Source organism: Miniopterus natalensis, chromosome 11 (assembly GCF_054644295.1).
Source record: "Miniopterus natalensis isolate mMinNat1 chromosome 11, mMinNat1.hap1, whole genome shotgun sequence".
NCBI lineage: Eukaryota > Metazoa > Chordata > Mammalia > Chiroptera > Miniopteridae > Miniopterus > Miniopterus natalensis.
The window spans coordinates 31,897,645-31,912,575 of NC_142091.1; the positions used below are offsets into that span (position 1 = coordinate 31,897,645).

At 40.9% G+C, this 14,931-nt stretch overlaps 1 protein-coding gene across 2 annotated transcripts in view; it reads left to right on the forward strand.

Annotated features, from left to right (window-relative positions):
* DLG2 (discs large MAGUK scaffold protein 2) overlaps window positions 1-14,931 on the forward strand; it is a 1,615,022-nt gene that overhangs the window by 1,281,655 nt on the left and 318,436 nt on the right. The window lies entirely within an intron of this gene.

The following is a 14,931-nucleotide window of genomic DNA, read 5'->3' on the forward strand; positions in this document are numbered from 1 at the left end:
ATAGCCTTAGCTTTTAATAAATGTTAGTGACTACAATTAAAATCAAAGCTCATCTCACTAACCAAAATACATATTTGTGTTATGTTCTGGTATGAAAAATAACAAGGCTAATAGTAGTGGTTTCATTCCCTTTTATCAATTTTATTGTGTAATTCATGACATATTTAATTGGGTTAAATGTATTACAGTCTACAAAAAAATAGGAGTGCAAGATCACCGTGTGTGTGTGTGTGTGTGTGTGCGCGTGCGTGCACACACATGTGAGCACATATACAAATACATCTGAGCTAGCAAATGATTTGGGCACAAGAAAAAACTAAACACTCTATCAACACCCGCCACCTTCAGCAGGGAAGAGTCACAGCTATAGAAGCAGAAGCCTTGTGTTTGGTTGTGCATATGGCTTTTGTAAAGGAAATATTATCATTACCTGGCCTTGCATGTCAGCAAAATACCCATCTCGGGGAGAGGGAGGGGACGCCTTGCAATATTCTACTAGTTTTTTATTTATTTGGGACCATTCTGAATTTGAAAGAAGAGGGATTAACATGAGAATTAAAATTGCAAATATCTAAGACACCGTCATGCTCCCCCAGAGGGGGAAACTGTCTGAAGCCAGAGGCAGGCATGGGATTTTCCATCCAAGGCCGCACCAAAGTCAAGCCCAGAATGCTGGCCTGGCAGACACTTCTATCTTTCCAGACAAGAGTAAGAATGAACAAGTCTTTGTTTCTCCAGTTATTCTTTTTGTTTGCCTCCTCATGCCTTATCTGCTTTTGTCTTCTATCTATGGCTTAGATGAGGTACCCTAGTCCTTCTAGAAATGTGTGACTTTCACAGGAAGAGGTGAGGGTTATGGCCAAGTGACACGTCCTGGCACCAAGTAGCTCAGATGAACTCGAGCAGTTGCTGTAGCACCACCGTGAGCCATGCACAGGGTCTATAAGTTAAGCAACCGTCGTATCCTACTGTCCATGAAGACATACCAGGGGGAAAGAGACAGTCACTTAGAGCTTTTTCTTGGGGCTGTATTTATTTATTTTTATAGGGTTTCTTTTGTCTAGAAAGGGAATGATTATGGGAAAACAGGAGTGATTTTAGCAAAAGATTGTGGGAAGTGATGTAAAATATCAAAAAGCATTTTGCCCTGTGTGACACTGATCCTATGACATGCCCTTGAAGGCATTTCTTGTCTGACAGCAACAATTCCTTGCATAGGACGGGAAGTAGCAAGCCAGGCTTGGCAAGAATCCTAGTTTGGCTTTATGTAGAACAGACCCCACACCCAGCAAGTGGACACAGGGGGTGTTTTTGATGCCCTATCTCCACTCCTCCCAGACCAAATCTTCTTTTAGCCACATCCCCACCTTTGTTTTTGTTACCTAGAGCTGCAGCCTTCCTTTTATCAAAACTGACCATTAAGGTCAACTAATTCACACTGATATATAGGTGTTGGTTAGGTTTGCATTCCACAGTCATTCATTGACCGTGTTCTTTGTGCCAGGCATTGAGGACACGGGAGCAGAGAAAAGAAAGCTCATATTTATTGAGCACTTTTTAGATGTCACATATTAACTCACAAGTGAATATGACACTCAAGAATCTCAGAGTCAAGTGGAAAAAAGCAAGCGTGCAAATAAATTATTATCACTGTAGAAGACTGGCTTATACTTGCCAGGTTACCCTTCTGCTACACCACTCGGTTGGAAACTCCTGGGAGGCGGACTGTCTGCTTTATGGTTATAGACCTGGCCCCAGGGGAGCCCTCCTGAAGCACAGTGGATTCTCAACGGGTACTTGTTAGATGCATATAATACGATGATTAGGAGAGTCCATATATGAGTCTGTGGCAACAGAATCCTACAGGAGCAGGTGTTGGAGTTGAGGAGAGCAAATGCTCAGTCATGGAGAGAGAGAGGCAGCTTCCCAAGCAGGCAAAAGGGAAGAAGCCATCGAGCTGCAGGCAGAGGGGGCTGTACATGCAAAGACCAAGGGAGGGAAAGAGTCAGGAGGTTGAGGAAAAGCTAGGAACTCAGAGAAAATCAAGGAGTTTTGATGTGATTGGAATTTAGAGTATTTTGAGAGTGTGCCAAGAGGCAAGGCTACCCATGTTTGTTCAGAGAAGAAAGTGCTGATGACTCTTTTAAAATCATGTTGTGTTAATGTCAATGTCCAAAGTTGGTTTACCATGGGTAAAGGAACTAGTCAATGAATAACTTTAAGAATTCCGTGCCCAAGAAGGTTTTGAATCCACCCCTGCTTCTAAGGGCAAGTGTCCTCCGGGCAGGAGAACTAGATCAGTGAAGGAAGGATTTCCTCAGTTGGAAAAGCCAGATGTGAAGCAGTGATTTTACATTTCTTTTCCTGATGAGGGAAAAAAAAGGAGTCAGAAAATCCATCAGTGTTCAATTAATTGTTATGTAGAGCTTGCTCTGGGATTCGCAGAGAGCAGAACTTACAGCAGGAAAAGACTACTGTGACATTTGTACAAGCCAGCATCTGCTGTACCCCCAGAGAAGAGAACAGATGAATGTTTCTTTTCAATGAAGAATTTTTAAGGGTTCAACTACAGCTAAAGGTTAGTGAGGTGTTGCTATTCCTTACATATTATTTTTGAAAATGAATTTCACAAATAGTACTTAATGATGTGTTCGTGTGAGTGCTTTGTCATTTCTTTCTTTGGTGATTCTTCCACGCATGTCTTAAGTGTGTGGAGACGTCTGAAATTCTGTTCCAAGGTTTCCAGGAAGTCTTGCCACTTGAATACCAAGCTGAATGCCCAGGCTCCTGGTGGTAGTTACCCTTTGCTAGTATTGTTAGCCTTGCATTCAAAGCCATTTTCTTAAGTGACTAGCAGTATAAAATAAAATTTTTTAAAAACCAGTATAAAAAAATAAAATAACATAAAACAACAGCAGTCAGGAGGGTTAAGTCGACCCCCCTTTCCTTGCTGCACAGGTTATGCTCACAGCTGTCTGTATATTGGCTCACGGAGTCCCTACCAGAGTACATGAGCTTCCTCGGGCTGCCATAACATTATAACAAGCCGCTGACTTAAACAACAGAAATCTATTGTCTCACAGTTCTGGAGACTAGAAGTCTGAAATCGAGGTGTCAGCGGGGCCATGCTTCTCCTGAAACCTGTAAGGGAGTCCTTCCTTGCCTCTTCTTAGAGGTGGTGGTTTGCTGGCAATCTTGGGTATTTCTTGGCTAGCAGCTCACACATGGCTTCTATCACCATCTCCATCTTTACATGGTTTTCTCCCTGTGTGAACCTGTGTCTTCCTATGGCTGTATTCTTGTTAAAAGAGCAGTCAGACTGGATAAGGGGCCCACCCTACTATAGTATGACCTCATCTTAACTAATACATCTGCAAGGACCCAAGTGCCAAATAAGATCAGATTCTGAGGTGCTGGCAGTTTGGACTTCAGCATTTTTTTAATTTTTTTTTTTTTTTTGGAGGTGGGTGGGGACACAATTCAACCCATCACACAGAGTGTAAACCTCTCAGGGACAGAGACTGTGTCTTTTGTGGCTTTGATTGTCCAAGGCCCTGCCAGTGTCTGGCCAGTGCATTTTTGTGAAATAAATGGAGGTATGCACAATACTCTACCTAGTAGTCTGCTTGGAGAACTGAGTCTCTGATTACCCTGTCCAGGAGCATCTTCCTGACCTGGCCTCTGCCTCCAGGTCTCCACTGCAGCCCTGCTGGAATCCCACATTCCAGTCAAGAGAGAATTCTTAGTTTTCTCCAAATACCACATATTCTCTCACTCTTTTTCACCATGTATTCTCTTACTTTTTTTCATTCATGCATTTGCTTTTACATTAAACATTCTCCTACTCCCTACATCTCTGTATCAAATCACTGCTCTCCTACTGTTATAAACGTATCTCACATGTTTATGAATGAATGTTTGTTATTATAATTATTTTTACATACTTCCCTGTCCCACTAAGATAAGAGCTCCATGAAGTCAGGAACTAAGTTGTGTTCATAATTATAGTCCCAGCACCAAGCACACCACCAAAAGTGAATTTACCTTGAAACTCCAAGGCTGCTCAGTTGCATGGACCATTTCAAGCCCCTGTGCTTCGTGCCAGGCACTGTGCTGGGTACTGGAGACATAGAGGCAGGAGAAAGGGAGCTCATAATTATTTAGCATGTTTTAGATGTCAGGCACTGGCATTCTGAATGAATAAAAAAATCAAGGAGTGTAATGTTATACATGGAATATTGTATTTTTAAAGAGGGTCCCCCAAATTGTAAAACCTCATAAAACTCGTACCTGCCCCTGCATAGCACCTATGGAGCTGAGTGATATAATGCTAGCCATATTTTCATGTGTAATTTGAATATAACCTTCCTTCATCAAACCTTCACTAAGCTCCATCCAGAAATTATTTATTTCTAGACCATTATATCACTTTATGTATCTGTTTTACTTATTATATTTTCTATTAAATTATAGTTTTATATATTTGTCTTATTTTCTCCACTGGATTATAAATTTTATAATAATTAAGTCTGAATTATAATAATCTCTATCCATACCATACACTCTGAAAATAGTGTGTGCTCAATGAATATTTGCTGAGTAAATATTAAGAGTGACCAATAAGTTATTTATTAGTATGGTCCAGGCATTTACTTTCATCATTGCACTTAATCCAAAAACATGTGATGTAAGTACCGTTATTCCCATTTTAAGGATGCGAAAACTGAGGCTCAGCCAGATGAAGTTAAAATGACAGATCTCATAGCTAATAAATGGAAATCCCAGTTTCAAACTTCAGGTGTGTGTCTGAAGCCAAAGCCAGGCTCTTAACCACTGTGGTGAAATTCATCATTCTTCAGGAGTTGAGTGTTTCTTGTGCTTAAAGAACACCCATTCGGTAGAGGAATCAGACATGTAACTTTTTTTTAAGTGATGAATGCTATAATGCCCCGAAAACAAAATGCTCAGGGAGCGCCACCCAGGAGATGGCCACATGCGCCTGGGAGAGCTGTTGAAGGATAAGCCATTCAGTTGGGACGAGCATTCCAGCCAGAGGAAGGCCTGTGAAAAGGCTCGACAGGGCCTGGCCATGGGGCCACACAGGAAGCCACATGGGAAGAGTGTGAGCCCTAAGGGACTTGTAGACAGTGGAGGTGAAAGAGCTTATGGAGCCCCAATCATGAAGGCCTCACAGGTCATGCAAAAGAAACTAAGCAGGATTTTATTTCTCAGGTAGTGGAGAAGCAATGGGAGCTTTAAAGAAAGGGAATGAAATGATTGTATTTGTTTTGTAAGGAAATTTCTCTGGCAGCAGCACGAAGAGAGTGCAGGGGTGCACGACTACTCGGAGGCCCTGGGGAGGGATCCCTGGCAGGTCCAGGTGTGAGAGTCTGCAGGCTTGAAGCGAAGCAACAATCCTAGGATGATTGGAGAGTCCTCTCTCGGCTAAGACTGATTGCATTTGTTCAATGATTGAAGTGAAGTGCTGGATAAACACTAGAGAGACCATGCAGAAGTTTCTGATTACAAGATTAGACAGGCAGCGTTAACTAGATAGGAATGAAAAAAGAAAAAAAATTCCGGGGAAGATAATAAACTCCTTCTTAGGCAGTTAGGCAGAAGTTTGGAGTAGAGGAGACTGTGATCTGGTCTGGAGGGATGGATTAGTGACCCATCAATGAGGCAAGGTGAAGGACACCCATTTACTAATTCATTCAACAAACATCGGGGCCTTACTGTGTGCCGGGTACTATGCTAGGTGCTAGAGGCAGAAGGTGGTGCCACTCTTATATAAATTACAGTCTAGTGGGAGATAGGCAACAAACAAACAAATAAAATACTCTATTGTAAGATAAGCATTATGAGGAAGACCTACAAAGGGGCTAGGATAAAAAATAATGGAGTAGGGGCCTAGTTCAGATGGTGTGGTCAGACAGTACCATTTAAACTGAGACATAAAGGAAGAAAAGTGGTTCCGCAGGAAAGAGCTAGAGGAAAGGAGTGAGAGGAGAAGGCAGCCAGGGATCCAGTTTTTGGAAACACCACTTATGGACGGCAAGACAATGAGGGGCCCCTTCAAGGAGCCTAAGAAGGAACAGAGGTAAGGGAAGAAACAAAAACTGTATTCTCTTTGGCAAGAGAGAGAGATTCTCTAACTGGGCTGTCTACTACAGTAGCCGCTACACACATGTGACTTTAAATATTAAACTGCTTCAAATGAAATAAAATGGAAAATTAAGTTTTTCAGTCACACTAACCGCATTTCAAGTGCTTGGTAACACATGGGGCTAGAGGTTACCATATTGGACAACACAAACATACAACATTTCCGTCACCACCAGAAGTTCTCCTGTCAGTGTTGATGGAAAGGAAAGTTTGTAAAGCTGAAGACAGGTCAAGTTGGAGGTGAACGGTAGGGCCATACCTGTTCTCTCCACTCTCCTCAAGGTGAGTCCTAAATAGGTGTTGAATCATCAAATGGAATTCTGGCTTTAGAAGTGGGAAACTCCCATTTCCGGCTTCCATTAAGTAAATACATGTAAGGCTAGAGTTGGAAGGGACCATAGCAATTCTCATTTATTGTATCCACCACCCCCTCTCACGTACAAGATGGAAACTATCGCTCCAAGAGGCTGTTTTTGAGGACACCCAGGGATTCACATTGGAGTCAAGACTTCAAAAGATTTCAGTCTAATTTTTTTTTCTTCAATAATATGGATATATCCAAATTCGAGTTAAGGAAAGACCTGTAAAACTTGAAACCAAAGGCTTTTTGTTTAATTAATTCAAGCCATTTTTCCTATATCGCACTAATTGCAGAGGGTTTGAACATTTGGTAATTAATTGAAATTCATAATACCATAGAGCTCTAGTTCAAAAGACAATTTAAATAATCTTTCAGAAAATGTGCTTTGCTGTTAGGAAGAATATGCAGGATTCTTCTCTCTCTCTCTCTCTCTCTCTCTCTCTCTCTCTCTCTGTTTCATCCCATTATCAAATATTAGTTTCGCTTATACCCGACTTCATAATGTTTTCAAATATTTCACCAGTCATGAAAGCTTGAGGATAAATGCACAACTATAAAAAATAGCTTTGTCAAATGCTTATAGTTTTATTTAATAAGGTTGCTAAAATTATTCTTTTTAAAATTAACTGCTCTTTAAAAATTCAAAGTGCAATGGGAAGCAGAAGCAAATACCTGTCAGGATATATGATATATACAACTTCATAGGGATGTTTTCAGCCGGAACATTATGAAATAAAAGAAAACAAGAAGGGTGATTCAGTTTTCTTTCCCTTTGGAGGTGAGGTGATGAGTACAAGGTGTGACTATGAAAAGCGAGAGCAATACTTTACTGCTTCCTTATTTGTCTTTTTGAGAAATTTCTACAAAAGCAAATTGAGATGAAACATGGTTATCATATTTTTGATATGTGAATAAGTAAAAACTTCAAATATTTCAAAATCAAACTAATCAAGATTTGATTGGTGCAAACCTATAGCTGATTTGTTTGTGGGGAGAAAATTATTTGTCTATTTGATTTATTTCACCAAGGATATTATATATTCTCAAATGTATAGCTAATTCTGAGATTTCCGCCAGAGAGGAGAGCTAAGAGAGACTTTTTTGTTTTACAAAGGTTGCAGCCTAGATTCTGGCAGTTAAAGCTACTCTATTTGCTACGGCCTCAACCAAAGCCCCTTGCTCTGCAGCAGGGATGTCTGTAGAGACCTTTAGAATGTGTAATTAAGCTCCTTGCAGGCAAACTGGGGAGGTTGTAGAAACAGCACAAGACAGAAACACTTCAGGCCCACAAACAGAAGTTGCTGCGTGCACTGAGTCACCCCTAGGGGCAGAAACATCCAGTGCCTTCAGGTCATCCAAGTATAAAGTTAGAATTCCTCAGCTTGGCATCTGCGTTCCTTCCCCACCTGCCTTAGTCTCCTCGTTTTCCTCGACACAGAGCCTGCACTCCATTCAAGCTGTAAGACTCTCTGTTCTCTAAACACATCTTGCATCTGCCCTCCTCTGGCCCTGGGTTCATGCCACCTACTGAAATACCATCTACTGCCCGGCCGGGCGTGGCTCAGCGGTTGAGCATCGACCTGGGATCCAGGCGATCGGGGTTCGATTCCCGGTCGGGGCACATGCCCGGGTTGCGGGCTCAATCAGTGACTCTCTCATCATTGGTGTTTCTATCTCTCTCTCTCCCCCTCTCCTTTCCTCTCTCTGAAATCAATAAAGATATATTTAAAAAAAAAAAAAAAAAAGAATACCGTCTACTTTCCTTTCCACTTAGCCAGTTTCCACCCATCCATCAAGCTCTAGCTCAGGTTCCGTCTTCTCCATGACTTAATCTTTTTCCTTTAAAGCAGAGATTTCTCACAAATAGCAGTCATTCAGTATTTAACATATGCTCCCTTGCATTGTTGGTTTGTTACTTTATGTATGTCTGTTTGTTTTCCAAAGGTCATAATTCCCCAAAGGGAAAAGAAAGGAGTTAGCATTTATTGAGCACCTGCTGTGTGATTCTAGTATTTTATATATTATTTCAATCCATCCTCACAGTGTCTAAAGATAGATATTATTGTTCACAATTTACAACTGAAAAAAATAAGACATCAGAAAATTCCAACAGGGTTAGTCAGTTATGAATTGATATGATCTATCTATCTCCAAGGCCCTAGTCTTTCCGAATATCACAGAACACCATTCCATTCCCATCTAAAAGAGTTTTTTTTATCTCACGCAGTACCAATCAGAATATTTAGTATGTACTCAGTATCTTATCTTATCATGTTCTCCTAACAGCAGTTCAGCAAAAACCCTTTATCTTTGTTTATCTATGTGACATCCAATAATCTGCTTCATTGATTATTGGGCTGATTGATGAAAATGATTACTTGAATATGAGGCATACACTGCACTATAGTCTTCTGAGGCACGGGGTCCTGTAGATATATAAGATATCAGTCTCAGCCAACCAGCAGCTTTGAAGACTTCTGTGATTGGCCTCTAAGCCACCACCTTTGGCTATGCCCCACTACAACTTGTACTAATATGCATTTGCTTGTCCCACTGAAATGTCTCTTTCACCTCCTAATACTGTTCTTTTCCTTAACAACGTTGCTCGCATGACTACAGTTGCATTTATAGAGAAATAAAGACAAGAGAGCCCAGGGAGACCAGCTGGCCCTTTTTGTGGCACCTCAATGGTAACCATAGGACTGGATGTGGGCTTTAGCTCTGCCTGCTCTGAAACTCAATTTTTGCCAGTGTATCCAGGGATGGTTAAGCTCATATGCCATAATGCCAAGTTATTAACTTACAATAGGAAATATATCTGCTCACAATAACAGAATGTGCTAATTAGCACATCCACTCCCATTAGCAAATGCACTATGGAAAACCAGAATTTGATTAACAGATGGCTTGGTGAGTCTGAACTCTGAGAGAGAGAAATCAGCCAACCAGCTGACTTTTATGGCTATTGTCATTGAGCTAGGATGGCCAGATGAACCCATTTCATGAGTTGTCCCAACCCACAAGCACATTCCTTTCAGTGACCTGGAGCTGGGCTGGAGAGCACCTCCGCCACACGGTGCTGGAGATACTTTACCCAGTTCTTTCTCCTGATACCCAGAAGACTCTCTCTCTCTTTTCTTTTTCTAGTTTATTAAGTTTTATGACTTCTATTTCTAAAGTAACACTTCCTCCACATTTAAATGTGCCTTGTTTAACATGTCTTGAAGAAACAGGCCCTCCTTCTTGCTTTGAGCCAAAGTCAGATCAGATATGTATCTTTGACATGGTTGAGAGGCTAATATTTTTGTGCTTTATCCTTTTGTTTAGGGTGCAACTTTTCAGGGTCCTGATTTCTGCAGAGGTCTTTGATCTGACCCCCACTCGTGGACCCACACAGCCCTTTTCTTTGTGCCTCTATCCACTCTGGACACTTGGATACTAGCTCTTTGGAGACCTATAGAAGCTCTTTAATCCACTGCTAGTCCCAGTACTTGCTTTCTTCTATGAACTTGTATTCCCTTTTTTTCCAGCCTCTGAGGATTTCTCTTACTGACGTGCAAGCTTAGCCAGTGATTTAAAAGTATTTTATAAGTATTCTATTCAGAAGTTTAGCCGCTTTGTAATGAAAAGGGTTTTTAGGACATCTAGTCTGCCCAAGAGCTAGAAATAGAATTTCAATGTATACTTTCCTTTAATATTTTTTTGCTTTCTGGATGCTTTTAGCTCATTGTCTTATCTGAATTGTATCACTCCCCCACGAGGCAAACATAATTCCCTGCCAAGTTATTGCCCAAGCAAAGAACCTGCCCCACAGAGAGCATCCATGGATTCTCACAAATCCCTAGAGAGACAGAATTAGAATTCAATATCATTTCATCCAAACCCTCGCTTGTTTTTTTTTAATTCATATAATATATTTTGTGTATTTGTGTGTCTCTCATAAGCTCAGCCTGTACTAGTTCCCAAAATTACAAAAACCCATGAACCATGGTATCTTTTAGGACCATACTGATTAACAGTATAGAGATGAGTAAACAAAGTAATATCAGAGCAGCAGAGACAACGGTAGTGGTGTGAGCAGTGAAGACAACGTGTGTTCAAATGAGAGCGACTCAGCTGCCCAGAGGCAAGGGCTTCAGGGGGAGGAGGCGGCACCCAGCTCCAGGCTTGACGGCCCAGTAGGAGCTCAGGACACCGACGAGGAGAGCAGGGGAAGCATCTTTCAATCAAAGAGAAGCAGTCTGAGAAATACGTTAAGACAAGGAACAGCCTGGTGAGGAGCTGCGGCTGGCAACTCCACATGCCGGGAACATGGGGAGCAAGGGAGCACGGCAAAGGGAGGCATTGGGGAGGTGGGCGAAGGTCAGAGGATGAAGAGCTCTGAATGCCCTGCGTAGAAGTTTAGGCTTTATCCTGAGGCATGGAGATCCCTGGAAGGCTTTTGAGCAAGAGAATAACAGGCTCAGATGTATATTTTAGAAAAACGACTAGAAACATTCTCATGGCTTATTTCCCATTGCACCACACAGCCTCTCACCGTGGTATGTCTGGTGAGTTGACCCGAGTGACTCCACAGATCTCAGAGGTTCCACCTCAAGGAAAATCCCACTAATGGCCACGAGGAAGCCTTCAGGCTAGGTAGTCACTTCCCTTTTTTAATCTTGAACCCTCTTAAGCCATCTGTTTTAAGGATAAAGAATTAGCCCATAGCATCCTGCTCCTGAAAACGTCCCAGCTGGCTTAGAGCATCCTCCGAGACTCCAGCTAAACAAGATTATGCTGCTGCTGATCTGCCACAGCTGGGAGCAAAGTCAGACTGGCATCTCTCCAATTGTCCAGCATCCAAGGGTTTTATAATTAAAAAAGGCTTTTTACATCACATTAGAAAGAAAAATAAAACTGCTTAAATGAGTGTAGCCAATTTCATCCAGATGATAAGAAAAAGAAAATCTTTTTTAAAAGAAGACTGGTCGCTCATTGTTCTTGGCTACTTTAGCTTATTGCACACATGTCTCTGAATGAGCACTTGTCCCATTCTTGGGCTTTTATAACTGTTCACATTTGGCTCCTCTCACCCCAGCCTCTGTGATCTTTGTATCCACAACACCTGACACAAAGTAGATACTTCATAGATGCTTGTGTATTGAAAGGTTGGATGGATGAATAAATTTATGTTTTAAGTGGATAGATAAGTGTTTTTTAATTTCATTCTGAGTAACCAGTTACCATCTTCTATAGGTTCCATACTTAAAATCTAATATGAAAACTGAAATTAGTAGCTAGTTCCTACTATGTACCAGGTATTGGAGACAAAAGCAAATGATATGATCCCTGCTCCCTAGTTGATCACTCTAGCTGGAGAGCAAGACAAGTAAACCAACCCAGTGTAATAAGAATTATGATAGATACATGGGAGGAATGTTAGAAGAGGCACCAACTCAGACTACAATGGGAAGATTAAGGAGAGTGTCAGGGATGGCTTCCAGAAAAATCATGATCCTTGAGCTCCATCCTGAATGAAGAGTGAGAGAATTTTGTTCCACAGTCTGTGTTATGATATATAATAATGACTGGTAATGGTCCCCTAAGTCATCCAAATTCTGGATGACAAATGACATAGTAAATTGGAACCCAGATCATTTCAGTAAGAAAAGTATTGCTGTTCTTTATAAATTGGTGTCATACACTCATTTATTCAATCATCAGCTGTTTATTGAGCAGCCTTCTAGGTGTATTAGTGATATGTGGAAGTATAAAGCATGAAACTGTATCTTCAAGAGGTTATAATCTCACCAGAGGCTACCATGACCTCACACACAAAACAGCTCTTGGAAATGTAGGGCATTATATTTACCAGACCCAAAGTCATTGGTCCAGGCAATAAGCATACAGAAGTGCAGCTGTAGCTCAAAATATTTGGGAATGGGACATCATGAAGAAAGTAGACCTTGAACAGGTCTAATATAAAAAGGAGGAAAATAAGGCAAAAGGGGGAAAAATAAGATCAAAGAAAAGAATATTCCACATGAGAGACTTGAAAAGGAAAGGACAGAGGTGGGGCTGAGAATGTAACACTAAATCAACTTAAAGTTACAAAGGCTTACTGTGAGCAAGTCCCATGCTGAGCACCATGGAGGAGACAAGCATGCAGGAGACATTGAATGAGTTGTCAGAGTGCCCACAGTGCAGAGGCCCACTGGCAGCCCATAGCCAGACCCACTGCTGGCATGTTGGATACAGCACCATACCTTTAATTGTTTTTATCATTGTCAACTTAAAATTCTGGAAAATTTACTTAAAAATCTAGATTCTTCAAATACCTTTAGAAATTGGAGAATCTGGCAATACTAGTTGGTGTTCCTACTTGGAGTAATGGTCCAGAATTCAGCAGAAGCAGCCCTTTAAATGGATTATATTCCCCAGTTTACTACCATTCCTACTCAGCCTGCTTCACTCATTCGCGTTACATGCCCTATCCCTGTAAACTTTAGATTTTTTGCCATCCCTGATTAAAAATCTAGTAAAAAGGGCCCTGGCCCGTGTGGCTAAATTGGTTGGGTGTCATCCCATACACTGAAAGGTTGCCTGTTCGATTCCCAGTCATGGCACGTGCCTGGTTGCCAGCTTGATCCTTGGTGGGAGGCCTGTAGGAGGTAGCAGATCAATGTTTTGCTCTAACATCGATGTTTCTCTCTCTCTCTGTCTTTCACTCTCTCTCCTGTCCCTTCTCTCTCTCTCTCTAAAAATCAATAAAAAATTGTTTTCAATGATCTAGAAAAGGGAAAGATATTTGCATAAATAATCAGTCCTCAGTGTAAGGAATTTAAATTAGAAAAAGTAAATCATTTGGTGTGTGTTTACGACATTTTATTTGCATACTATTTTACAGATTTATTTCTCCCCATTATTAAAATAAGCATCATAATTCACTGCAATATAAAAAATAAAAAATGAATTTTTTAAAATGTCTTTTTAAGACATTTAAATCTCACAAGTTCAGAAAATTCCAAATAATTTGATTTAAAGACTTGTTCAGATCATTTGAAATAAATGAGGCCCAGGTAAATTAAGTAAAACCTACTCTCTGTCACTCAAGCATTACATGTGTTGTGTCCTTACAAATAGGAAGCAATATAGCAAAGTGCAGAGGTCACTCATAAAATGCTCCCACATTTTATGAGTGAACTCTGCACTTTGAGAAGTGCACATAAAGAAGTTATGGGGGGTGATGTTTCACAATTATCTTTTAAAGCTATATTCTTTCTGCAGAGAGTCTCTTTGCACATAGAGAAGTTATGGGGGGGTGATGTTTCACAATGATCTTTTAAAGTTGTATTATTTCTGCAGAGTCCCTTTGCATATTAAACACATAAGGATAATTCTTACTTCCAAAGGAATGATATTCTTTCCCATTTTTAAAAATACCATAAAACTTCACTTTCCCATTTTGATAGAAGCATCAGTACAAGATGCTTCGCTTTCTTCTTAACTTTGCAAGAAGCGCACATGTGATGGAACTGACAGCTTTTTTGTCTAAGAAACATGAAAAAGAGGTTGGATGATGGCAAACCGGAGAGTAAGTGCCCCATCTATAGAGGACCCTGCTCTAGCCAATTGTTGCTATGCAGCAAGATTGAGAGCCAGTGTTGGTAGAATGTCTGATTCCATATGAAGCCATAAGTCCATATTTTAGACAAATTTTTTCTAATTTTAAATATGAGCAACTAATACAAAAGCTTGTAAACACTATAGGTCAGATTAAGCCTTCCATTTGCTGATTTGCAGTCTCTGGAATAGATCATGCTCTAGACTCTGCATTTACAGTCCTCACTAAGGACCCCTGTCATTTGGGTCCAGCTACTTCCAAACATATCCACGTGGATATTCCACCATTACCTGAAACTTAACGTGTCATAATCAGAGTCACCTTCATGACCCTAGATTCCACTCCCCTCCCCCTTTTGTGATTCACTTAGATGTTCTTACTGCCTGAGTACTTGTCTGGGCCCACCATTTCTTCCTCCAGATTTCCTCTCATGTTGTTTTTGTTCTGTTTTTTTCATTGTCACTGCCGTCCCCCTTGTTTAGATGGTCACTTCCTGGAACCTGGATTACTTGGTCAACATCCTAACTGATTTCCCTGCCTCCCATCACACTTTTGTGCCCCTCCCCGTCAGTCCTATATACAACAATTGCTTAATCTTTCTAAAATGGATTTACATATCCTTGGTACCTCAGAGTCTTCCATTGGGTCCACACTGCCTACAGAGTAATTAGCTCTATAAGATCATTCATGTCTGGCCTATTCAATCTAGTTTCTTGCCCCCCAAGTTTTCACCCTCTTTTTGGATACATCCATCCTACCAAGTAGCATTTGGTGCTCCATTCAAGAACAGATGTTTTAA